This window comes from Eucyclogobius newberryi, unplaced genomic scaffold (assembly GCF_026437365.1).
Source record: "Eucyclogobius newberryi isolate DKJ021-1_F unplaced genomic scaffold, fEucNew1.0.hap1 SCAF_4, whole genome shotgun sequence".
In the NCBI taxonomy this organism is placed as follows: domain Eukaryota; kingdom Metazoa; phylum Chordata; class Actinopteri; order Gobiiformes; family Gobiidae; genus Eucyclogobius; species Eucyclogobius newberryi.
This window is the reverse complement of record NW_027316056.1, coordinates 6,576,681-6,602,129: the sequence shown is the minus strand read 5'-3', so window position 1 is coordinate 6,602,129 and position 25,449 is coordinate 6,576,681. Positions and strand designations below refer to the sequence as shown.

At 47.6% G+C, this 25,449-nt stretch overlaps 1 pseudogene; it reads left to right on the top strand.

Annotated features, from left to right (window-relative positions):
• Nucleotides 1-17,914: 17,914 nt before the first annotated feature.
• On the top strand, nucleotides 17,915-20,464 carry LOC140377346 (uncharacterized; annotated as a pseudogene).
• Nucleotides 20,465-25,449: the final 4,985 nt, after the last annotated feature.

Here is a 25,449-nt window from a genome sequence, read left to right as displayed (position 1 = left end):
GGTGCTTAGTGCAGGGTGCTTAGTGCAGGGGGCAGGGTGCTTAGTGCAGGGTGCTTAGTGCAGGGTGCTGGGTGCAGTTGTCCTGACGTCTGACCTGTTTGTTCTGTTCAGCAACTCATCTGGTCCAGCTTTCTGTGTATTACTTTATAATATTAAGTTTGTATTACTATTACTTACGAATGTTTGTGCACGGGGGTTTTAACTATTTATTTTTAGAAATAATATGGATAAGAAATCAAGAAGAAAAGTACATAAATAAGCCAAATTCAAGTTAAAACTTTGGCTCAAATGTCCTCAATTATGTTCTGTCCTTTGGGTCGTAACATAAAAGGGACTTTTTTGTAGACTCTTTTTTTTATGCTGATCGGACACATTCACTTGGACACATATTGACCCTGGATCAGCTGATTCTGCACCCAGATAGAGTCCCAGGCAATTAAAGCAAGCGCTGGATTAAAAGTTGTCATCTCATCATAAAAACACCTTATTATTCACTTTATCTTTACACTTTATCTTTATTTTATTGATCTTTGAGGGAAATTACCTGGAAAAAGTGACAACGTCCTCTAAAAGGAGGAAGAAGGTGCTTAAATGCATAAACAACAAAAGACCTCACAGTCTGTTAGGCCCCCAGTCACAGACAAATCAGATCCTTTAAACCTGGGTCTACGGGTCAAGTTTGTGCAGTAAAGAAGCCAACATTTTACTGTAAGAAGGAATCAATAGAAAATGGGGAAAAGTGAATTCATATTCTCTGTAGTCATGATCAGCCCCATCTCAATAGACATTTTAATAAACAATAACACATTATTGTATGAGTCTGAGTTGGGAGATGGTCTAAAAAGTGAAACAGTTACAGAAATGACAATCCATCCGACCTAAATCCATCAAACGTTCCTCTAGAACACGAGCTCCACCCCTGCACCGCCGCCATGTGCTGGTGGAGGAGTGATGGGGTCTGTTTTACCCACGGGGCCCGACCACTTTGGGCACGTGCTGTGTTTTCACTCATGGCAGTCTTTGTTGTGTCCGTCAGAATGCTCAGACATTGTTCTATCTCAAATGCATAACGATGGGCTTCTTTCCATCTTCATTTATGACTTTCAAACAAGTTTTTCAACCTTTGATGCTGTTTCAAAAGCTTTAACCACTTTGTGTCTGTTTGGGGACATTTTTGAGGCAAATCAGACGTGATTTCCTGTTTTCTGGTGCATTTTAGATGTACAACTTTAGTAGGTCACTGCCTGTTCACTTGGGGGCATCATGTGGTTTATTGTCAGTGGCCCTCAGCAGAGATGGCCCCCGGACCAGCCTGGGCCCCTCTTCTGCACTGAGGCTTTTCTCACCTCTCTAAACGTACCGTACTTTTATGACTTTAAGCCGCTACTTTTCCCCCACACTTTGATTTACAACAGTGTGTCTAATTTATCAATATTTCCTGGCAAAAGGCCTCCAGGGGCCCATCGAGCAGGAGGCGCAAGCGTTTGACACGCTGTAGGGGACATGCGATGTACGAGTCTGCCGTTTAGAACCTGCCGCATTGAAATGAAACTTTCTTGGCCAGACCTGACTCACGGGTCAAAAGACGACGTGTGAATCATAACCATGGACCATATTTCTGTGTAAATATCTTGCGTTACAACGTGGGCACCTGCAGTTTATTGACAGGTGCGCAGCGTTCGTTCAGGAGCGCTCAAAAAGTACGGTCTGTTTCTGTGCGTCGCTGCATTGGCGCATCAAATTTGACTCTTTAGCACTTTTCTCCGTGAGCACGAGGCACATCGTGGTCAAATAAACGACCTTTTGTGACAGAGTTGGGGGTAACGCATTAGGTGGTAACGCTGTAGAATACTCAAATTACTTTTGACCCATGTAACCTAACCCAAGTTACGCAATAGTTTTGGTGAGGTCATCATCTCCTCACTGCAATCCCAGAGCCAGGTTTGTTTCCCAGCCACAGAGAGAGAGCCACAGCACCAAACACTTGTTTCGACATGTTGTGAGCATGTGCAGCTCCTGTCCTCACGCCAAACAGAAACAAACTTTCAGATGCAGGTTTTGAAAAACTCCTTCGTTTTAACCACTATTTTGTATCTGAGGAGTAAATGTAGGGTGAATGTGTGGTTTTAAAACAAGTGTGTTCTGTTGTTAATCCACTCGTTCAGTTGTAGTGATGTTTTTCATTGCTTGAGGACAGACTAACACCTGCTTATTGTGTGGCATTGTACTGTGGTCGTCTGTCAACATAAAAGATCATAAAAGATCAGTCAAACGCATTTACTTTACTTGTTTATTTGATATTTTAATGATTATATTACTGTGTGAAGAAACGCAAAGGGAAATGATATGTAGATTACACATTCATGTTAATTACTATAAGTGGACATTTAATTATCAGACGGATGGGAAATGTCTGTAAAACGAACACAAATAAATCACAAAAACGCAGAAAAAGCACCTTTTACCTTTATTTGGAAGTTTGCAATGTCACTTTTTCCATTTAAAGTTTTGGAGCATTTCCCCCATAAATGATAAACTCGATATTTAAAACCTTTGCATCTCTTCAAAACAACATTCACAATATCTAAAAGTCAATATATAGCCCACTTCTAGCTAACTTTCAAATCATGTAATGAGGTGATTTTTCTGCACATTTCACATTCATCGGATAAATAAACCTGGACCGGTTGTTTTTAATGAACACATTTCTGTTGGATTGACATAACATCGTCTGAGACACTCCAGACAAATATTGAGATGATCATTTTTGTCAATATTGCCTGAAGCGGTTCCCAATTTCTGACCATGAAGTGAGTGTAGTTTTTGCTCCAGGTTTTGATGTGACATTATCCCGGCTAAATTAGTGTCAAAGTGGTAAATATATTCATCTTAAGCAAGATTTAGCATGTTTTTCCTCTGCCTCTGGTTCACACTGCAAAATAAACACAGTTGGAAAGTTAATCCTGATCAATACTAGCTCAAAGTCAAAAAGTATCTGCTACGACTCAAGTACTTGTCAAGACGCAAGAAACAAACGTTCAAATCATGAATAATCACTATCAATTCACATGTATTTCAAAGGAAAAGTTAGACGGATGTAACTGGATAGTTCTCAGTTTCTGCTCCTGACACACTTGACCCCAGCGATAGTGAAGGACGAGTCAAATGTAGGACATTTTTACCTGAAAGTCTCACTTCTGCAGGTTTCATAAGAAAGAGTTTCAAGTCATTAAACAAAACGACCCAGTACATCTTGGCAGTGTATATAGTTTTTGTTCTTTATTTGAAAAAAGAATTGGGGAAGCACCTGTTCAAGTTTGTTCCTTTTTTATTTTTTCTAAATTTAAAACATAAAACGACAAAAACAAACAAGACCAGATGACAAGATAAGACAAGAAAGAACAAAATAGGTAAATTAAATTAAACTAAAGAAGAGGGGGCAACAAAAGAAGACAATGAAGGCACATATTCCAAAATAAATGATCAAGTTAGTCCAGTGTCGGTCGACTGTACCTCTTTTCATATCGAGTTCTTTGTCCATCCAACTGTTATCAACACACTGAGAGCCCCAGACCAGAGGGTCCCTGACCAGAGGAGAGGGTCCCAGACCAGAGGGTCCCTGACCAGAGGAGAGGGTCCCAGACCAGAGGGTCCCTGACCAGAGGAGAGGGTCCCAGACCAGAGGGTCCCTGACCAGAGGAGAGGGTCCCTGACCAGAGGAGAGGGTCCCTGACCAGAGGGTCCCAGACCAGAGGGTCCCTGACCAGAGGAGAGGGTCCCAGACCAGAGGGTCCCAGACCAGAGGGTCCCAGACCAGAGGGTCCAAGACCAAAGGGTCCCTGACCAGAGGAGAGGGTCCCTGACCAGAGGGTCCCAGACCAGAGGGTCCCTGACCAGAGGAGAGGGTCCCTGACCAGAGGGTCCCAGACCAGAGGGTCCCTGACCAGAGGAGAAGGTCCCTGACCAGAGGGTCCCAGACCAGAGGGTCCCTGACCAGAGGAGAAGGTCCCTGACCAGAGGGTCCCAGACCAGAGGGTCCCTGACCAAGGAGAGCCCCAGACCAGAGGGTCCCTGACCAAAGAGAGCCCCAGACCAGAGGGTCCCAGACCAGAGGGTCCCTGACCAGAGGGTCCCAGCTTAGAGGGTCCCAGACCAAAGAGAGCCCGAGACCAGAGTGTCCCAGACTAGAGGGTCCCTGACCAGAGGGTCCCAGACCAGAGGGTCCCAGACCAGAGTGTCCCAGACTAGAGGGTTCCTGACCAGAGGGACCAGAGGGTCCCTGACCAGACGGTCCCAGACTAGAGGGTCCCTGACCAGACGGCCCCAGACCAGAGGGTCCCAGACCAAGGAGAGCCCCAGACCAGTAGGGTCCCTGACCAGAGGGTCCCTGACCAGAGGGTCCCAGACTAGAGGGTCCCTGACTAGAGGGTCCCAGACCAAGGAGAGCCCCAGACCAGAGTGTCCCTGACCAGAGAGTCCCTGACCAGAGGGTCCCTGACCAGAGGGTCCCAGACTAGAGGGTCCCAGACCAAGTAGAGTCCCAGACCAGAGGGGTTCAGTATGCCATTTATGTTAAAGGAGGCTATTTTTACTTTTTCCGATGCCAATTTATTAACCATTTTAAAATAGTTGTTTCTATTCTGCTCTTGTTACAATAATCCAAGGTCAAGCCAAACACAAAAATGACATTAATATAATCTAATAAAACTAATAAACTGCAGAAAAAAGAGGTCTTACCAAAAACGGTTCCAAAACTGGATCAGGGGCTGGAGGGAAAACAATTTATAAAAGAAAAGAAAACATAGTCCCACTTTTAACTCACTTGGGCTGGACCTGGGCTGGACTAGACCTGGACTAGACCTGGGCTGAACCAATCAGAGCGCAGGAGAGTGCAAATGCTGCTGTTCATACCATGTCCTTCAGATTGAAAATGACAGGAAGCGTCTTCATCTTCAAACTTATACACGAGGCTTTATAACTGACCACAGGGGGCGCACTACATTTAATAGTTTAGAACAATCAACGTGAAAGGCTGTGGTGAAAACACACTGGACATATTACGTGAGCACCCGTGACAGACCTTAGCACCCACTCAGCCCCGCCTACAAACACGCCCCTGTGCCTCATTCCCAAAGCGTCCGGTCCAGTTCTCAAGACGTCATCCATCATCACACATCAGCAGATTGAACCTCTCAGTCTGAGGTGTGAAAACATGGAGGCCGGATGAACTCTGAGGAGACGTTCATGAATGTCCTGGGAATCTGTGCAATTCAAGTGAAAACACAAGTGTGAATGGCAAATGTGGGCGTGGCTCAAGTAGTGGGACTGATGTTAGTGGCAGTATTTGTGTCAGAAGCTGTTCTAGAGTTTAGATGATGGAAAACGTGGCTGTAAAAGTCTTCAAAAGGTGAACAAGTGTGGTATGAAGTGAGCGTGACATTTCAGAGCGACTACATTTCAGCTTTCTTTGCTGTGGATGTGGATCATAAGAAAGCAACTGCCAGGGACGCACACTTTTCTCTAACCAGGGACCTTGTAGGACCCTCCCTAACCCTGACCGCTGCTCACTTTCATATTTCAATAGAACCACGCCTGAAAACACGAGGTCAAAGCACTGGATGTGAGCACTTTTTAATAGTCACTTCATTATTCAACCAAAGCTATTATTTCAGTTGATTTCAAACTGCACTGAAAGTCAAGTGAATACATGTCATTAAGAAGTCAAATCTCCTCAAAACAAGTCATTTTAACACACGGTTCTCATCTTTGCAGTGCATGAAATGATGCGTTTAATGTCAACTGTGATTTATTGAAGTCTTTATTTCATTTACTGAGATGCTCAAAGTGTCCACACCGATCACACACCAGTTCTGTCTGAATGTGAATCTGTTTGACATGTTTGTATTTACAGTGAAAACTCCGGCTGCACATTTATCTGCAGAAGTTTGGCCTGTTTTGACTTGAATAGCAGAGAAAACAGTGACTTATTCTTTCACGTTTACTGATATAAACGAGCGAGCTGTTAATTCCTCAAAAACATGACATTAAGACAGAGCAAAACACTGGACCTGATTATTATTTGATTATAATTTACAGCGCTTTAACTTAAACTATTATAATGAACACAAATATATGGATATTACATGTGAGTTTGTGTGTCTGCTGTTCACCAGTGTGTATGTGTTTGACTGACAACAATGTTTTATTTTGTTTTGGCCAAAATAAATGATCATTTCTGTGTCTTTTTCAGTTGAGTTTAATCAGAGGACGCCGTGTGGTAATGAGGTAATGCAGCAGAACTAATATTATTATGAGCAGAAGTAATGTGCAGGTGAAGGTGTGGCCTGTGACACACATTTAAGGTGTGATCAGCACAGGACAGCTCTGTACTCGGATACAACCTTCACTTCCTCCAAACCCTACTTTGACTGAGTATCTTCTCTTTCACTTGCACAAAAACTCAGATTCTGGACAAACTTAAACCTTCCTAGGACACGTACTAAAATCCTCCATTTCCCCCTGGCTTCAGTTTTATGAAACACAGCTTCATTTTGGGGCTTATTTTTGCAGTACGTTTGAAATCCAGGTTTTTGGAAAGGAATGTTCCATAAAGTAGCATTAAACTGCACTGCATTTATTCAACCACAGGTGTTTTTCATAAGGACATTTTTTGGGGGAAAAACCTACTCGTCTCCATGACAATAAGCTACACGGCGGAACATTCCAGAAGAAGCCATAATAAAATCTAAACTGGATGTGGGTTTATACAGTTTTAAAGGACAATCATCTGTTCATCACTGAACAAAGCTCTATTCAGAGCCGGAGTGTGGCGCCCTCTGCTGGCAGCTCACTGCCACTGCACCTCAGTCACAGGAGTTACGTAGTTGCATTGAGTTTGAAAAGAAATCCCTGTTTTTTCTTCAATACACATTCATTAAGAAAATAAAGGTTTTGTCTTATATTTGTATTTGTAAAACAATAACTCTTATGTATATAAGACGAGTTTTGCTTCAACCAGGAAATCAAATTCTAACCTTCAAAATGTCAAATTAAGACATTTAGTCTGTTTGTGCATTTGTCAAACGAGTTCTGTGTTTATTTGACTGAAATGTGTAGTTTAACTTTTAAGCCTCCTGTTGGGACCTGGTGTACTGTTTTAAACATGGTTTTGGGTAATACCAGCTCAAGAATTTCATTACAACTAGTTTAGTTTAACACATTTAATACATTTGTTGTCCCACTAAAACCTTTGCTCCATTCAGGAATTTAGAATGTAATTTCTTTAGACTTTGAAAGGGTCTTTATATAATCCCTCTTTAATCAGAGTCTAATCATTTATAATACAGTATTAAGGAGGTAGAATATGTGTAAGAAGTGACAGGCAGTTGGATGTAACATGTCCATATGACCAGCAGAGGAAGACACAGATAAATCAGACCTCTGGGTGCCGGGCATAGACACATTTCGTAGTAACTCCTCATCTGGAGAGCAGAGCTTATAAACAGAAGACATCTCTATGTTCTGTTTCACTAGCAGGGACCACGCCACAATGGAGTATGAAAGAATATTTATTGATAATAACGACGGTGGAGCGAGACGGTGGAGCGAGACGATGTAGCGATGAGCAACGAGAGTTGGCTGGGTACTCAGGATGGGGGCTCTGTCTCGGGTGATCAGCCCAGTCGATTCAGAACCCCCCCTCCTTAGATGATGATGAATTGAGGTGTGGTTAGAGAGTGGGGCGTGTTTACTAGTGGAGTAGAGGTTGAGGTGTGGTCCTGCTCCTGAACCCCAGCTGGCGATTAACATCTCCAACTTCCACTTAAATGGACTCTTCTTCTGATTCCAGCTCCTATAACATGGACCTACCTGGACCTGGCCCTGGGTCTGAACCCAGACCTGAACCCAGACCTGAACCCAGAACCCAGATCTGAACCCAGACCTGAACCCAGACCTGAACCCAGAACCCAGACCTGAACCCAGATCTGAACCCAGACCTGAACCCAGACCTGAACACATTGGACGTGTAAAAGTACATACAATCAGTTGGACTGATTTAAAAGGGAGTTGGACTCCGAAACACATTACCCTTTGTGGCTAGGTGTTTTTTTTTCTTAATTATTTTTTATTGTATTTCTGTTTCTGTACAGAGGTCTAGGGTAAGAACTATAGCAGTGCAATAAAGCCACACGTCACTCTCCAAGAAAGGGCAATACAGATCATCCATAACACCAGGTATAAGACTTGTTACGACTAGTGTCCTAAGATGTTTCTGTCAGCAAGAGGAGCGCTGTACATTAACAGGTCAAATTAATTTTAACATAAGATAACCTTTATTTGTCCCACAATTGGGAAATTCCAGTGTTACAACACAGATAAGGCACAGAAACACATATTAGAAACAGAAGCATGATAGTAAAAACAGACACATTATGTCACACTATTGCACATGATTATGAAGATGAATGACACATGTTCAGGACTAACAGTCTTTGTTATAAGTCTGACAGCAGCAGAAGGAAAGACCTGCGAAACCTTTCCTTCACACATCGAGGGTGGATCAGTCTGTCACTGAAGCTGCTCTCCAGAGCGGACAGAGTGTCCTGCAGGGGGGGACACTTATGGTCCAGCGTAGATGTGAATCTAGCCAGGACCCTTCTGTCCCCCACCTCCTGCACCGAGTCCAGAGCACAGCCCAGGACGGAGCTGGACTTCTTGATGACTCTGTCCAGCCTCTTCCTCTCCCTCTCTGTGATGCTGCTGCTCCAGCAGGCCACACCTACAGGAGCTGATGCCATCACAGAGTCGTAGAAGGTCTTCAGGAGTGGCCCTGTCACTCCAAAAGACCTAAGTCTCCTCAGGAGGTAGAGCCCACTCTGGCTCTTCCTGTACATGTGTTATGAGTCCAGTCCAGTTTGTGGTTCAGATGAACACCCAGGTACTTGTATGAGTCCACTCTCTCAATGTCCCGTCCCTGGATGTTCACTGGTGAGGGGGCAGCGGAAGTCCACCACCATATCCTTGGTTTTCCTCGCGTTGATGAGGAGGTGGTTCTGCTGACACCAGTCCACCGCACACGTATCATAAAAACATTTGACTAATAAGAAATATTGAAGAACAAATAAAAACAGTTTAATTCTTAAAAGGTTCTCCCTCTTTTCCTTGCTCTCAGATTGAGAAGTGTCCAGATGATTACAAGTGAATATTTTTCTATGATATTCTCTTGAATCTATGATATTGTCCCAGTCTCAAGTCCACTTAAGGGAGTTCCAAGCTGCAGGAGCAGCATAAGAAAACGCTTTCTTTCCCCAGTCAGTCTCACACGGGGCACAAGTTGAACCTCATGAGAGCATAAAGACCCTCTGCTCCAGGGCACAAAGTAGAAGGGGGCACATTAACATATAACTTTATACACTAATAACATCCACTGTGTGAAGCTCCTGCACAAAAAAGGCCCTCCAGCCTCAGGCACAGAGTTCACAGTGGAGTTTGAGCCGTTGAGAGTCAGAGACATGGCCATAATCCCACAGAGGCATAAAGTGGCCGAGACCAGACGTTTACAAGCTTCAAAAGGTTAAACAGGCTTATTGCAATAAAATAACCCAAGTTTAAGTCACTTTGGCTTCCAGTCCATCATAGAATAATAACAGTCTTTTATTGGTCATAAATGTCTAAACTGTTGAGGTCCAAAGTCTTTGATGGACCCGCTGACTCCTTCTGTGCCCCGTCTTTGTCACGAACGGCAGAACGGAGCCAATTTACAGGGCTGGAAACAGGCGATGAATAAAAAGTCTAATGATAAGGAACAGAAAACTACAAAACTCTTGGTCAAGAGTAACGAAAACAAAAGCGCCAGCAACCGTGGTGTCGGGGGCAGACGAGAGGCGTAGTCAGGTCCGTTCCAGGTTCAGTACACAGGTAGACAGCGTTAACAGGGGATCAGGCAGAAGGCGAAACTCAAGGCGGTCCAGGGTCGGTAACGGCAAACAGGAACAACGAAGTTAAGGCAGGAATCAGAGTCAAAAAGTCAAAACAGAAGATTAGGGAAAACCCGCTCCAATGCTGGGGCTAAGGGGCAATAACAGACAATCTCGCCAAGAGCAAAGAAACACACACACTTATATACTACACCCAGTGATGAACAATCAGATACAGCCGTGAACCCACTCACAGGTGTGAGGAGCCTGAGAGACAAAGGGGCGGTAACCAGGGAGGAGAACAAGAAGGGAGGGGGGAAACGAAGAGGGGCAGAGACAGAAACACCCTGAGTAAAACAAGACAAACTATACATCACCAGACAGACGGTCTTAGTGGTTCTATGGATCACAATTGTGGAACTCTTCATGAAAATCTGTAGTTTGAAATAAGGCCTGATATTTTTAAATATTTGTTAAAGACTCTTTTTCATATTACTGTACCAATGAATAACCTAAGATTATGAATTGATACATTCATTGAAAGTAAAGTATTGAGTAAAGTATTTTATCCGTGTATTTACAAGATAAGTGTAAATTATCTTAACTTTTCTATACTTCCTAAATGTTTGTGGTTGAATTCTGTGTAAAACGCTGTCTGTGTGCATTAAAGGTGCTCTACAAATACACTTGACTTGACTCAGGATGCTGCTGAAAAAGCCCTGGGCCAGTAGGTCCAGTCTCCTGTTCTTTCAGGCCCTTGAGAACACCTCAGACTCTCGAGAAACCTGATGTTTGAATCCATGTGTGTAACACTCCCAATGGGAAATTACCAATCAAAAATATTGGGTTATGATAAGTTGACTACCTTTGCAGATGTGATATGTATTTAAAACTTGAAATTAAAGATAGACACAGCTTTAAACAACAACAAATTAACCCTTTAAATGATGTTTCCATGACGTGTCCGTGCCGTCACCACAGCGCCAAATAAATCAACCCCCGACCCCGCTGACGAGCAATCAGCTGAGCAAAAATAAAACATAACTACACACCATTAATAATAAAGATAACACATCACAACAATTAAATACATTTATAATTTTATGATGCCTGTGCTACATGTGGGCTAAATTACTTTGAACTCTCTGGTGGCGATGCTGGTGAGTCCAAGGTTTAGTGCTATTCAGTATCACGGCTCTTTATGAAACACTGAGCTGTCTTTCAGAACCCTTTTATTGTTGTCCCATGTCTTATGAAGCCTGCATAAGTTCACCTGGAAGACCTAACCTAAATCTGCGTCGGCCTCCATGGAAGGACCCCTCTCCCCAGCGCCATCATCGCACTCAAGCGGCGTCCGCCTGTCCGTCTGGGAGAGTCAGATCCCTCACTTCACCATGGACTCTTCCAGGTCTCTGCGCTTATCCCAAAGAGGTTATGCAGTTTTTCCCGGCCCCTACACCTGCTCCTCATCCCTAATCAACTCTCAGTCACTCCTCCCCGCTCCAATCAACGCACAGGCGGTGGCATTTAAGCGCTCAGGCTGATGGGTCAGTCGCTTCAAACCATATCTGCGACTGAAGCACAAGAATCATGTCTGATTTCTACTCCCATGACCTTCCCGGCTTCCCGCTCCTCCTGGACGAGGACCCCGGGCCACCCACAGGACTACCAGCGCGGAAGAGCGCGCGCCTCGCCGCCAGAGGAGTCCCTTCGCCCGCGCCCGGACCAGCTAGGATTTCCCCTGCATCGTGCCTAGGCACTTCCCAGCTGAACCTACTGGGTGCATACCTTCAGGAACAGGACTCCTCTTCCCCGCCTCCGACTCCTCTTCCACCAGCTGGCCGCCCCAGCGGTAAACGGACTGTAGCGGGGCTCTCCCTCAAAAATATGGCGAAGTCGGATTTCAAGTGCTCAGGTGGATTTATTGTGCCAAAACCGAAGTGCAAAAATAGTGCAACAGTGCAAAATATATACAGTGAGCAAAAAGGTCCAAAAAATCCCAAAACATATATTTACAGAGTTCCAACTATGAGTTCAACTTTAACTCGTTCTCTCTTTTAACTCTCTCTCTTTTACTCACTCTCTCTCACACTGTTTCCTTCTCTGTTGTTGGAGACAGACTCACCCCCCAGCCAAGAGCGGCTTCCTTTATTCCTCACTTGCCCCTCCCACTGAGCAAAAGAACTAGATAATTCAATTCCCAAATAAATTGACAATAAACTGTTGTGGCCTCTTCCTACAACATAATACATCATTAATTATATACACATGTTCAAAATAAAGCAATATAAACACATAGAATACCCGGTGTCACATGGTCAGCACCACGGCGCGAACAACGCGCATTTAAACTTCCAGGAAGTCCGGGCTCGGTTTCGACCCAACGCGACGCATCGGCGGAGCGCGGCTTCGTGACAAAACAGGTAACAATTGACGTGTGTATGCTTAGACTTAACCTAACGCGCGCAAGTGTGCACCCTTGGCGGATTAGTGACGGAGGAGTGCGGGGAAAGATGCGTGTGTAGCGTCTGATGCGAACGAATGAAACAGAGGGAAACGCGGGGAGCGGGGAATGTATGAGTGTGTGTTGGAAAGTGCGCGCGGGCATGAAGGGCCGCGCGGTTGCTCAGCAAATAAGCGCCGACACCAGTTAAAGTCAGACTGGCTCCGTCACATTATCCCTCCCTTCCGGAAGGTTGACACTGTGGGGCAACCTGGACAAATAATCCGCAACAATGTTCATCTTGCCGGCACGGTGTCGGATGGCGAATCTGAAGGGCTGTAGTGCGAGATACCATCTGGTCAGGCGACTATTATGATCCTTCATAGTGTTGATCCAAGTCAGGGCACTATGATCAGTCTCTAGATCAAATTTTCGTCCGAGCAGGTAGTAGCGCAAGCTCTCCAACGCCCACTTGATTGCAAGGCCCTCTTTCTCTACAGCGGAGTAGCGGGTCTCGCGTGGCAGGAGTTTGCGACTCAAATACAATATTGGACGCTCCTCTCCAGGTTCCCCCTGAGTCAGGACTGCTCCGAGGCCAACCATGGAGGCATCCACTTGTACCAAGAAGCGCTTGGTGAAGTCTGGACTCTTCAGCACCGGTGATGAACACAGGTGAGCTTTGAGGGTGTTGAAGGCATTCTCACAGTCCTCGGTCCAGACGACTGGGTTTCGCTGGCCTTTGGCGGTGAGTGCTGTAAGCGGAGTGGCAATCGTTGCGAACTGCGGGACAAACCGTCGGTACCATCCGGCCAACCCCAGAAAGGAACGCACCTCTTTCTTTGTTCGTGGCCTCGGAGATCTCAGGATAGCCTCGACCTTGTCGACCTGAGGCCTCACCTCCCCTCGACCCATCTGGTAGCCGAGGTAGCGTGTCTCCTGCCGAGCCCACTCACACTTTGCCGGATTCAGCGTAAGACCGGCTCGCTGGATCTGCTTCAGGACTTGGGAGAGATGTTGGACATGGTCCTCCCAGGTCTCGCTGAAGATGACGACATCGTCGAGATAAGCCGCGCTGAATAGCTCACACCCCTGGAGAACTCGATCCATCAGACGTTGAAACGTAGCAGGTGCTCCATGCAGCCCGAATGGCATCACAGTAAACTGAAACAGTCCAGTTGGTGTTTGAAATGCTGTGTAGGGCCGTGAGGACTTCTCGAGGGGCACTTGCCAGTATCCTTTGCAAAGGTCCAATGTGGTTATGTACTTGGCGGAACCAATCTTCTCCAGCAAGTCATCAATCCTTGGCATTGGGTATGCATCAAATTCAGACACAGAGTTCAGCTTCCGAAAGTCAATACATATCCTGAGTGATCCGTCTTTCTTGAAAACAATCACTACAGGACTGCTCCATTCGGATTTGGAAGGTTCGATGACTCCCAGTCTCAGCATTTCTTGGATCTCATCTTGGAGCTTCCCAACAAGCTGCTGTGGTACACGATATGGTCGCTGTCGGATCGGGCGACCCTCCTTCAGGCGGATGACATGTTCCACCACTGTAGTTCTTCCAGGACTGGCACGGAACAGCGAAGACACTTCTTTGAAGGTCTGGAGTAGCTGTGTGGCTTGCTCAGGAGGAAGATGAACCAGCACAGGGGTAGCAGTGTTGGTCAGTCCCTCCAGTCCCATGTCCGGCTCTTCCCCGTCCTCGTCATCGTCTACTTTCCTGACCAACAGGACTTTAGTTGGAGCTTGGACTGGACGCTCTCTCCACTCCTTCAGTAGGTTGACATGGTACGTCTGCCTGGACTTCTTTTTCTCTGGATGCAGGACCTCGTAGGTGACTGGTCCCATCTTCCGGGTGACAGTGTTCGGGCCCTGCCATTTTGCTAAAAGTTTATGGGTTGAGGATGGCAGAAGAAGCAGCACCTTCTGACCAGGCTGGAACTCACGACTGCGGGCTTGGCGGTCGTACCAGGTCTTCTGGGCTTTTTGAGCACCTAGCAAGTTCTTCTCTGCCTCCTCCAAGTACTTTGACAGTCTCTCTCGCATTTCAAGTACAAACTTGACAATGCTCCGGTCACTTTGTCGTGCTGGTGGGCCCTCCCATTGTTTGCGTAGAAGGTCCAAAGGCCCCTGAACATCCCAGCCATATAACAGTTCAAATGGAGAAAATCCAGTTGACGCCTGTGGGACCTCTCGATAGGCAAACAAAACAAAGGGTAGCCAACAGTCCCAGTCTTTGCCGGTATCATCCACGAACTTCTGGAGCATCCGCTTCAGTGTCTGGTTAAACCGCTCAACCAGTCCATCCGTCTGTGGGTGGTACGGGGTGGTTTTGATGGATGAAATGCCCAGTTGCTGCTGGAAAAGGTGCATTAACCGAGATGTGAAGTTGGTGCCTTGGTCCGTGAGAATTTCATCAGGTAATCCAACTCTGGAGAACAGTTGAACAAGCGCTCGAAGGACAGCAGGCGCAGTGATGGTTCTCAGCGGAAAAGCCTCTGGAAATCTGGTGGCATAATCCGAGATGACCAGGATGTACTGATGTCCACTGCTGCTCTTCACCAGGGGCCCCACAATGTCCATCGCAATCCTTCGGAAGGGAGTGGAGATAACTGGAAGAGGCTGCAAAAAGGCACGGTCAGACTTGCGCACTGGACATGTGTTCTGACAGGTTGGACATGTAGCGCAATATTTGTGAATGTCAGCATACATGGACGGCCAATAAAATCTAGAACTGACGCGCAAGAATGTTTTGTGGCGACCGAGGTGACCTGACCATGGCACTGTGTGTGCTAAATGCATGACAAGGGTCCTACAGCTAAAGGGAACAACAAGACGTTTACATTCATCACTAACAATATACAACACCCCATTGTCAATAATAAACTTCTCTTGACCCAGACAACCTTTGGTTTCTTTTCCCACCTTAGCAAAAAGACTTTTCAAAGTAATATCATTGCTTTGCAACAAAGAAACATTTTCAGGTACATCCCACACAAAAGAATCTCAATTTTCAGGATTTAAAGACCACAGTTCTTTTTCAAAGCGTCGCTGACGCCGGGATTTCCTTGGCCCTTTGGTGCCTCCCTCACACAGACTACTGTCCAAGTCTGGCAGAGGTTGGACACCGGCTTTCACTTGTGCCCGCGTAAGAACAGAACACGACACATTTCCACAGTCATTATTCCCCCCAGAGTCAACATTCCCAGACAACAGGTCCATCAGAAAAGGTAGGTCCCAACCGAGAATAGCATCCACGGGTAGGTTTTCTACTACTCCCACAGCCACCAGATAGGGCTGGTCTGCAACTGTTACGGTAACCTCCACAGTAGGATAAAGGTGGCTATCCCCTTGCACACACAAAATGTCCACTGTCTTGCCATAGTTTATGCTGCTAACTGGCACTGAGCTACGTTTGATAAGGGATGTGAAACTACCAGTGTCCAGTAAAGCAGAAACCTCTTGGCCATTAATTAGCACATTTTTACAGCGTTTAATAGTACTTTCTGTCTTATGAGTGCCCTCTACCTCTGGTCTTGGAGGATAGCACGCTCCGCTAACTTTAGCTTTACGGACAGGGCAAACTGAGGCTTTGTGCCCAGGTTGTTGGCAGGAAAAACAAATAAACTCCTTACCAGGTCCTCGTTGGTTTGGGGCAGAATTCATGGTACCTGACACGTCTTGGTTGGTCTCACGTCGGGCAGGCCTTGGTAGAAAAGGTTGAGCTGGTGCGCGCTGGGATGCTGTGGTTAACCGGGCAGAAGATACTCCTTTCCGAGCGTTGAGATACTGCACGGCCAACTTAGCAGCGGTAAATCCATCGGCTGGCTCATGTTCCTTCACCCAGGTCCTCACTTCAAAGGGAAACACCCGCAGAAGCTGCTCCATGATGATCGCTTCACCAATTTCCTCCTTGGAGCGTTCATCCGGTCTTATCCAGCGGCGATAGAGTCCTCGGAGGCGATGATAGGTCTCCGTAGGGCTTTCATCATGCGGCAGAGTGCTGGAGCGAAACTGCTGTCGGTAAGTTTCGGGTGAAATGTTAAATTTCGCAAGCAGAGCTGCTTTCAGGTCCATGTAACAGTGGGCTCTGTCTTCATCCATAGCAGAGTAAGCCTCCAGTCCCTTTCCAGTCAATAAGGGTACAAGACGACACGCCCACTCGTCCTCTGGCCACCTCCAGGTTCTAGCTATCCGCTCAAAACGTAGCAGATAATTTTCTATGTCCTCACCACTCTGAAACTGTGGTATTTTCGGCTCATTGTAAGGTCTCCATTCTGGTCTCGGCCTGTCCTCAGCTTCCGGTACATGGCGCTGCGGCTCAGCATCATCATCGATCTCCATGCGGCTTCCATGGAACACCGATCTCTGGCCACCAGGGGTTGGCGACTCATGATGTGCAGGCAGGTTCGGCGCTGGACGAGGTCTTCGAAGAGTCGGCTGCGAAGGGGATGCAGGTTGAGCCCCGCGCTCCACAACCGTAGGAAAAGAGGCTCTCAGTCCCCGGAGTTCGGCCAGCAAACCCTCTTCGCGGCGTTGCTGTCCCGCTAGAAAATCTCTCATCGCGTCACCATGTCCTGACCTGGTTCAGATGATGGCTCGGGCTTCTGCTCCCACTCTTCATCCTCATCTGTCTCCCATGCTGGGTCTGGAGCTCCTGCCCCCTCTGGCTGTCGATCACCGCCTTGTGATCGCAAACCTGTGCGCTTTGGTTGGCGAGAAACTTTCTTCCGACTTGCCATATCCCACTTCTGACACCAAATGTAGCGGGGCTCTCCCTCAAAAATATGGCGAAGTCGGATTTCAAGTGCTCAGGTGGATTTATTGTGCCAAAACCGAAGTGCAAAAATAGTGCAACAGTGCAAAATATATACAGTGAGCAAAAAGGTCCAAAAAATCCCAAAACATATATTTACAGAGTTCCAACTATGAGTTCAACTTTAACTCGTTCTCTCTTTTAACTCTCTCTCTTTTACTCACTCTCTCTCACACTGTTTCCTTCTCTGTTGTTGGAGACAGACTCACCCCCCAGCCAAGAGCGGCTTCCTTTATTCCTCACTTGCCCCTCCCACTGAGCAAAAGAACTATATAATTCAATTCCCAAATAAATTGACAATAAACTGTTGTGGCCTCTTCCTACAACATAATACATCATTAATTATATACACATGTTCAAAATAAAGCAATATAAACACATAGAATACCCGGTGTCACATGGTCAGCACCACGGCGCGAACAACGCGCATTTAAACTTCCAGGAAGTCCGGGCTCGGTTTCGACCCAACGCGACGCATCGGCGGAGCGCGGCTTCGTGACAAAACAGGTAACAATTGACGTGTGTATGCTTAGACTTAACCTAACGCGCGCAAGTGTGCACCCTTGGCGGATTAGTGACGGAGGAGTGCGGGGAAAGATGCGTGTGTAGCGTCTGATGCGAATGAATGAAACAGAGGGAAACGCGGGGAGCAGGGAATGTATGAGTGTGTGTTGGAAAGTGCGAAACGTGCCCTCCGCCGCCGCGGCTCTTCCCACCACATCCCACGCACCACCGATGCCGGTTCCCGCCGAGGCTCCACAGTTACAGGAAACGCTCCTCTCCACCATCCAGGCTCTCCACCACGCTGTTTCCTCACTCAACTCCCGGCTTCAGCAGACCGGCCCCGCGGTCCCCTCGACATCAGCCCTCCCCGCACGGATCCACGGCCAGGCCCCTCCACCTTTCACTCTCGGAACCGCCAAGCCCACTCTAGGTAGGCCGTACACATCCATGCTCACTAATGTTTCCCAACGTCTCCGCGCAAAAATCTTGCAGGGCAGCTACGTCAATTTGGTGTCCCTCATTCTCCCGTCCCCTGAGTGCGACAGACAAGTAGCTTCCACTAATGACTTCACCGCAATATTCAAATCTGCAGACCCCCGCCTTTCGAAAGACCTTTCATTAGGGGAATTTTTAGTCGCTTTCAGCGCATACAGAGACATCATCTGTTCTGTCTTCCCCGAACGTAGAGTCGAGCTCGACTCATACTTATCACTGATTGGAGATCTCAATCTCAAATACGGCCGCAATCTCTTCTACCAATACCATAAAGCCTTCGCCTCCAAATGCGCCACTATCCTCCAATCAGCCAACATCAGACTCGATTGGTCCATATTAGATACTGAGATCCTCATAATGATCACTCAAGCTTTACAATGTCTGTCTTGCGGTGCCGCCGGTCATACCCGCGCCCTTTGCCCGTCCTTGCCCTTCTCCGCCGCCCCGGTTCGTCCCGCCGTCCCAAATCGTTCCACCCTCCCACCCCTGATGAACTTAGACCGCCTTGGGAGGAAGATCGAGGTATATAATAACGTTCCAATCTGCAATAACTTTAACCAGGGCGTGTGCGCCCAATCTAACTGCCACTTTCTCCACATCTGTAGTCTATGCAAAGACGCTCACCCCAAATCCGTGTGCCCCCGCCGCTCATCAAAGGCGGGCTTTCGTGGTTCCAGGAATTAATCAACGCCAACCTGTCCACGCCCATTTTCGTGCCCAAGCTAACCAACGAACTGCGTTTTCACCCCGATCAAAATTTCGTTAATTTTTTACTCACAGGTCTTTCCCAGGGTTTTTTCGTTGGGGTCCCCTCCCAGCCCACCGTCATCCACGTTTCCCGCAACCTCCAGTCGGCCCTGCACGAGCCGAGCATCGTGTCCCAGCTACTAATTAGAGAGGTCAAAAAAGGCTACATGATCGGCCCTTTCAACTCGCCCCCTTTTTCTATTTTTCGCACCAGCCCGATCGGCATTGCCACTCGGAAGTATTCCGGAAAAAAGCGTTTAATTCTCGATCACTCTTCCCCGCATTCAGGCCCCATTCCCAGCATAAATAGCCTCATCCCGCCTACTCCGTTTCCCCTCCACTACGCCACGATCGATCACGCCATTTTTCTCATTAAAAAAGCAGGACATGGTGCCTGGCTTGCAAAAGCAGACATCACGGATGCCTTTAAAATTGTCCCCATTCACCCCTCCCAATGGCATCTCTTTGGCGTCAAATGGGAGAAAAAGTTCTATTTCGCGGTGCGCCTCACCTTCGGCTGCAGGAGCAGCCCCAGCCTGTTCAACATGATTTCTGAGGCGCTGTGCTGGATTCTCCTAAATAACGTCGGCGTCCCTTCCGTACTTCACCTTCTAGACGATTTCCTCCTCATAGACCCCCCCCTCAGCCCTGCCTGGCGGCTCTTTGCCCCTCCTCAAACAGCTCTTTCTTCGCTTAGGCGTGCCGCTCTCTGAAGAAAAAACAATAGGCCACGCAACTTCTCTAGAGTTTCTGGGTATACGCCTGGACTCCAAGGCAATGGTCGCGTCTTTACCCGCAGACAAGCTCGAACGTATTCGCGATATCGCGCAAGCCTCAGTCGCCGCCGTAGTAATCTCCAAGCGTCAACTCCTGTCCTTATTAGGCCACCTCAACTTCGCCATGAGAATCATTCCACAGGGCCGCTCCTTCATTTCCAGGTTGCTCGACCTAGCAAAAACCGTCCCTTCCCTCCTGGACCCAGTCTCTTTAGACGAAGGGTGTCGTTCCGATCTCGCTTTCTGGTCCCGCCTCCTCCACGACTTGAACGGCATTTCGTTTTTCTATGACGACATCATCCAGTCCGCCGACTCTATGAGTTTTTATACAGACGCCGGCGCTTCAATCGGCTTCGCAGGGTTTTACCAAGGGAGCTGGTTTGCGGAGAAATGGCCCCCCTCACTCCCAACCCCACTCTCAGCCGCGTTGTGCGAAATCATCCCCATCGCCTCCGCGTGCCACATCTGGGGCCACCTCAGGAGCCGAAAACGTATTGCGGTGCGATGCGATAACGCGGCCGTAGTAGAAGTCATTGATAAAGGTCGTTCCGCCTTTAAACCCCTAATGCCCTTCATGCGCCGCATCACATGGTCCGCCGTAAACGGTAACTTCATTCTCATAGCCCGCCACATCCCCGGGCACTCCAACACTGTGGCAGACGCCCTTTCTCGTTTTAAATTTCAGGCCTTCCGCCGCCTCTGCCCCACCGCAGACCGCTCGCCTACGGCCGTGCCCCCTCTCGAAGAGCTGACCCTGGAGTAGCCAGTTACCAACTCCAATCTCTTCTGGACACTGCCAATTATTACATTTCCTCGGGCTTGGCCCAGTCCACCATAAAGGCGTACACGCACGCCTGGCACTCCTACTCCATTTTTTCCTCCGCCCATCACGTTCCGCCATGCCCCGTCCAACTCCACGTAGTAATTGCTTTCTTAACCTCCTGCTTCGAACATCGCCGGTTTAAATTACCCTACATCCGGTCGTTACTGGCTGGCATTAATTTTCATTCTAAAAAACACAATCCCTCCGCCCAAAGCCTGTTTTCCAACCCGTCCATCAAATTACTTCTCAAAGGCTTCGCTAAGCATTCTCCCGCTTCACCTGATAAGCGCCGCCCAATTACCCTCCCCATCCTCCACCGAATCCTCACAGCGTTACGTTCTGCCCCCTTAACACCCTATGTCAGGCTTCTCCTCTGCAGCGCTTTTCTGTTAGCTTTCTACGGCTTCCTTAGAATTGGGGAATTCACCTCTCGCTCCTCCAAGTTCGACCCATCTTCGGATCTGGCTTTCTCCTATCTAAGTTTTCATTCAGATCACTTCAATCTAAAGCTTAAAAATTCCAAAGGCAAAGGCCCGTGCAATATCGTCATAGCTCGCACTAACTACTCATTTTGCCCTTTCCGAGCCATGGCCAAATTCGCAATATCAAGGTCACAACACAGCCCGCTGCATTCCCCGTTGTTCCTAACCCCCGAAGGTCATTCCATGACTGCACCCTGGTTTCATAAACATCTCAGAGCAATCCTGGTCCTCTGCAATCTACCCCCCTCGCTCTATTCTGGGCACTCGTTCAGAATAGGAGCCGCTACCTCTGCAGCCACCCAGGGCATTCCTTCAGCAGCCCTCCAGCAGCTCGGGCGATGGTCCTCTTCAGCCTATGCCTCATACATTCGACCCGAGCTGCCGTCAATTTTGGCGGCTCAACGCTCCTTGCACTCACGAAATGTAAGTTCTCTTCTCAACAAATACTGGTGGTGGTTACTGTCTCCCCTCTATCCATCTCCCGCCTTCCCGGCCACGCAATCCGCCCACATCACGTTCTGCTCACGACCCGCATCCTTCCAGCCGTTCGTCCAGGGTCAGGTCCAGGGCCAGGTCAGGGTCAGGCCTAGAGCCAAGTCAGGGTCCGGTAGGCCCAGGGTCAGATCAAGGGCCAGATCAAGGGTCAGATCCGACACGGCACCCCTCTGTCCGCTTCCCGTCTGTGGCCCATGTCCCACAGGCACCCCTCTATCCGCCTCCCGTCCGTGGCCCATGTCCCACAGGCACCCCTCTGTCCGCCTCCCGTCCGTGGCCCATGTCCCACAGGCACCCCTCTGTCCGCCTCCCGTCCGTGGCCCATGTCCCACAGGCACCCCTCTGTCCGCCTCCCGTCCGTGGCCCATGTCCTACAGGCACCCTTCTGTCCGCCTCCCGTCCATGACCCACACCTCACTGTACCCCTCTGACCGCCTCTCGACTCAACCCCGTCTCACAGTTACCCCAGTTCTCGCTCCCTCCGGCGAGCCAGGTCCCGAGCCAATTCCTCACCGTTCCTCCCCGAAGTCACGTCCCCATTCCTGAGTTTAGCAATAACCATGGCGTATGGCGGCTCAGACCCCGGACTTTTGGGGGAAGGTATCTAATTCAATCAGATCATGGAGTGCCCATGATCGCTACGCCTTCCACCGGGGTCTGAGCGCCAAATAAACTGTGCAATAAAGTTCGCTAAAACATATTTTCTGCTTTTATGTCTGAGTCTCTCCAGTGTGAAATGAAGCCTGCGTAAGTTCACCTGGAAGACCTAACCTAAATCTGCGTCGGCCTCCATGGAAGGACCCCTCTCCCCAGCGCCATCATCGCACTCAAGCGGCGTCCGCCTGTCCGTCTGTGAGAGTCAGATCCCTCACTTCACCATGGACTCTTCCAGGTTTCTGCGCTTATCCCAAGAGGTTATGCAGTTTTTCCCGGCCAAGAAGGATTGGTAAAAGGACGGGGGACGTCTGCATCATGGCCCCTACACCTGCTCCTCATCCCTAATCAACTCTCAGTCACTCCTCCCCGCTCCAATCAACGCACAGGCGGTGGCATTTAAGCGCTCAGGCTGATGGCTCAGTCGCTTCAAACCGTACTGCGACCCACCACCTCCCCTGCTCCTCCTCTGCATCTATTATTCTCTCTACCTTCTCTCCACATCTACCACCACCAGTCTCCAGGCTCCGGGGGGAAGGTATCTAATTCAATCAGATCATGGAGTGCCCATGATCGCTACGCCTTCCACCGGGGTCTGAGCGCCAAATAAACTGTGCAATAAAGTTCGCTAAAACATATTTTCTGCTTTTGTGTCTGAGTCTCTCCAGGGTGAAATTGTGTTCTTTTATGGATCATGAATCTGAAACAATTAAATTATGATGCTTTTATTGTTTGACAGGAGCCAGGCCCAAAGGAGCAGCTGCACGCCATCTTCAGGGTGAGTTTCCCACGATCGCAGCATGTGTGGGGTTCTCTGGGGCGCTCCTCAGGTTCTCTCTTTGACTAAAATTCTCCTCAGAAAAAGGTTTATTGCCATTGACAATTAACAGAATTCACAAACATAGGAACTTGCTTTGGTGATTCGCTGCAACATAAAATAATGAACTCTGATTGTTCTGTTCTAGAGTCTCGAGGAGGACGTCCTGACTTTTGTCAAAGAGCAGCTGCAGAGGCTCCACAGGCTCCTGGCCTCAGATTACCCAGGATGCTCTGAGAGTGAGGAGGAGGAGCCGAGCAGCAGAGAGGTTCTGAACATCACCCTGGACTTCCTGAAGAGGATGGACCAGGAGCCGCTGGCCCGCTGGCCTGCAGAACAGTAAGAACTCTGTTACTGTCCATCTGAGAAACAATTCTAGGCTCTGATGTTTCACTTTACAATTAAAAATAGTTCATTTGATATTTTAGTGAGAAAGGGGCTCACTAATAATAATAATTACATCACGTAGTCTCTTGAAACTAGCTGTTTTTGGATGGTATAATGTCTGTATCTTCGTGTTTTTTACTGTTTTTTACTGTAGCCTGCGTTAGCCGCTTTAGCTCGCTACAGTCCAAGCTAGCACCGGGCCTGTTCTTTGTTCCTGGCTTCAGCATAACAAATACGGGCTTGAATTTAATGTGACTACTACTGAATAATTACCATCACGTACTCTCTTGAAACTAGCTGTTTTGGGACGGTGTAATGTCTGTATCTTCGTGTTTTTTACTGTTTTTTACTGTAGCCTGCGTTAGCCGCGTTAGCTCGTTTCAAACTTCTTAGTTTCACTTTTCAGAAGAGGTCCTCACAGCTGGAGTTTATCAAAAACTATGCAGAAGTCCATTGCATTACAGCTTCGACTTTGCACAGCAAGTACTATTTATAACACATCATTTACTTAACTTCACTTTATTAAATGTACAATAAAGTGCAAATGCAGAATAGCAATTATAGACTGTTACTGTATGAATAGACATAAATGTCTTTATCACACGCAATAATGTCACATTCATGTGCATATAACTGATGTAAATAGTGTTTATTTTACCATTATTAGTAGTATTATTTTGTCTTATGCTAGCTGTTTTTATTATTATTAGGCCCGAGCCCCAGCAGGGCGGAGGGCCTATTGCTCCCGCAACGCTGCCGAAGGCAGCGTTGCAACTGTCTGACCAAACATGCGGGCGTACCCCGTCGCCCCTGGCAAGTACAGTGAACTAGCCCATGCCGAAGGCATGGATCATGCATACTTACTCCTGCTATGACAGAAATAGTCTAGAATGAGTGAATGGGCGCCATTTTTTAACGAAAAAAAAAATGGCCCAGAAAAAATCAAATTTTTCGCCGATTCTGAATTTTGGGCAAAGTTTGGTGAGTTTTTGAGCATGTTCAGGGGGTCAAATTAGAGATCAAAGCGCTGAAGAAGAACAAGAAAAATAAAAATAATAATATTTTTAGCAAAAACAATATAGCCGTTTCCACTATAACAACAAATTATACATCGTTTGAAAGCTCTAAGCCTTCCCGATGCCGTCATGCGGTGGAATCATCATTACGAGCGCTTACGCGCTCGTCACTCCCTATTCCGTCGGGATGCCCCGCCCACTCCCCATAGACTTCCATTGATTTGAGCAGATACAAGCATGACCCATGCCTGCGGCATGGATTTTCGCGTACGGGACGATGCCACTGACAAAAGTCAAAATACATTGCGCCTATGGGAGACGCCCCGAGGTCAACTTTGGCGTAAAGCTACGAAATTCGGGACACGCATTCCTCTCGTGAGGACGAACAAAAAAAATCGTTGTGGCCACGCCCCCAGACTTACCCTATGGCCGCCATCTTCCTTTGAAAATGAAAATACGCTGTGTTAGTCATTTTGTTCACGTCAAACTTTGACGAACTCCTCCTAGGGCGTTTTGCCCACCGACTTCAAAATCGGCGTACGTCCTCTGGACAAGTGGGGCATCTAAAGTTATCCAATTTTTTGAGATACCTTTAACGGTCTGTGTGCGGCGCAGCCGCAAAGTTGGACAACTTATTTTGGAATATTGCAGATCTAAAAATTGCTCCCATTTGATCAAAACCAGTCCGATTAGGACCAAATTTGAATCAGTTGTTAAACTTTCTAGTTTGGACCAGTTTAGGCTGACAAAATTGAAATGGCCGCGATAGCGCCCCCTACAGAGTGACCTTTAAATTAACATTGAAGGTCAAAAATTAGTTTTACCAAAATTGTCTAAACTTTACCCAAAATTCTATTTTGCCGTCCCGATCACAAAAGCCAATCACAAAAATGCCTAAATTTTTACGGCGTAGTCGTAGCGATGACAGAAACCTCCCATGTTATCCCTATGGGAAAACCGCAAAATCGCTCAAATCACCACATTTTTACACTTCACACTTTAACAAACTCCTCCTAGGGCAATTGTCCGATCAAGCTCATATTTGGGGGAAATCATCTACACAAACGGGGCATC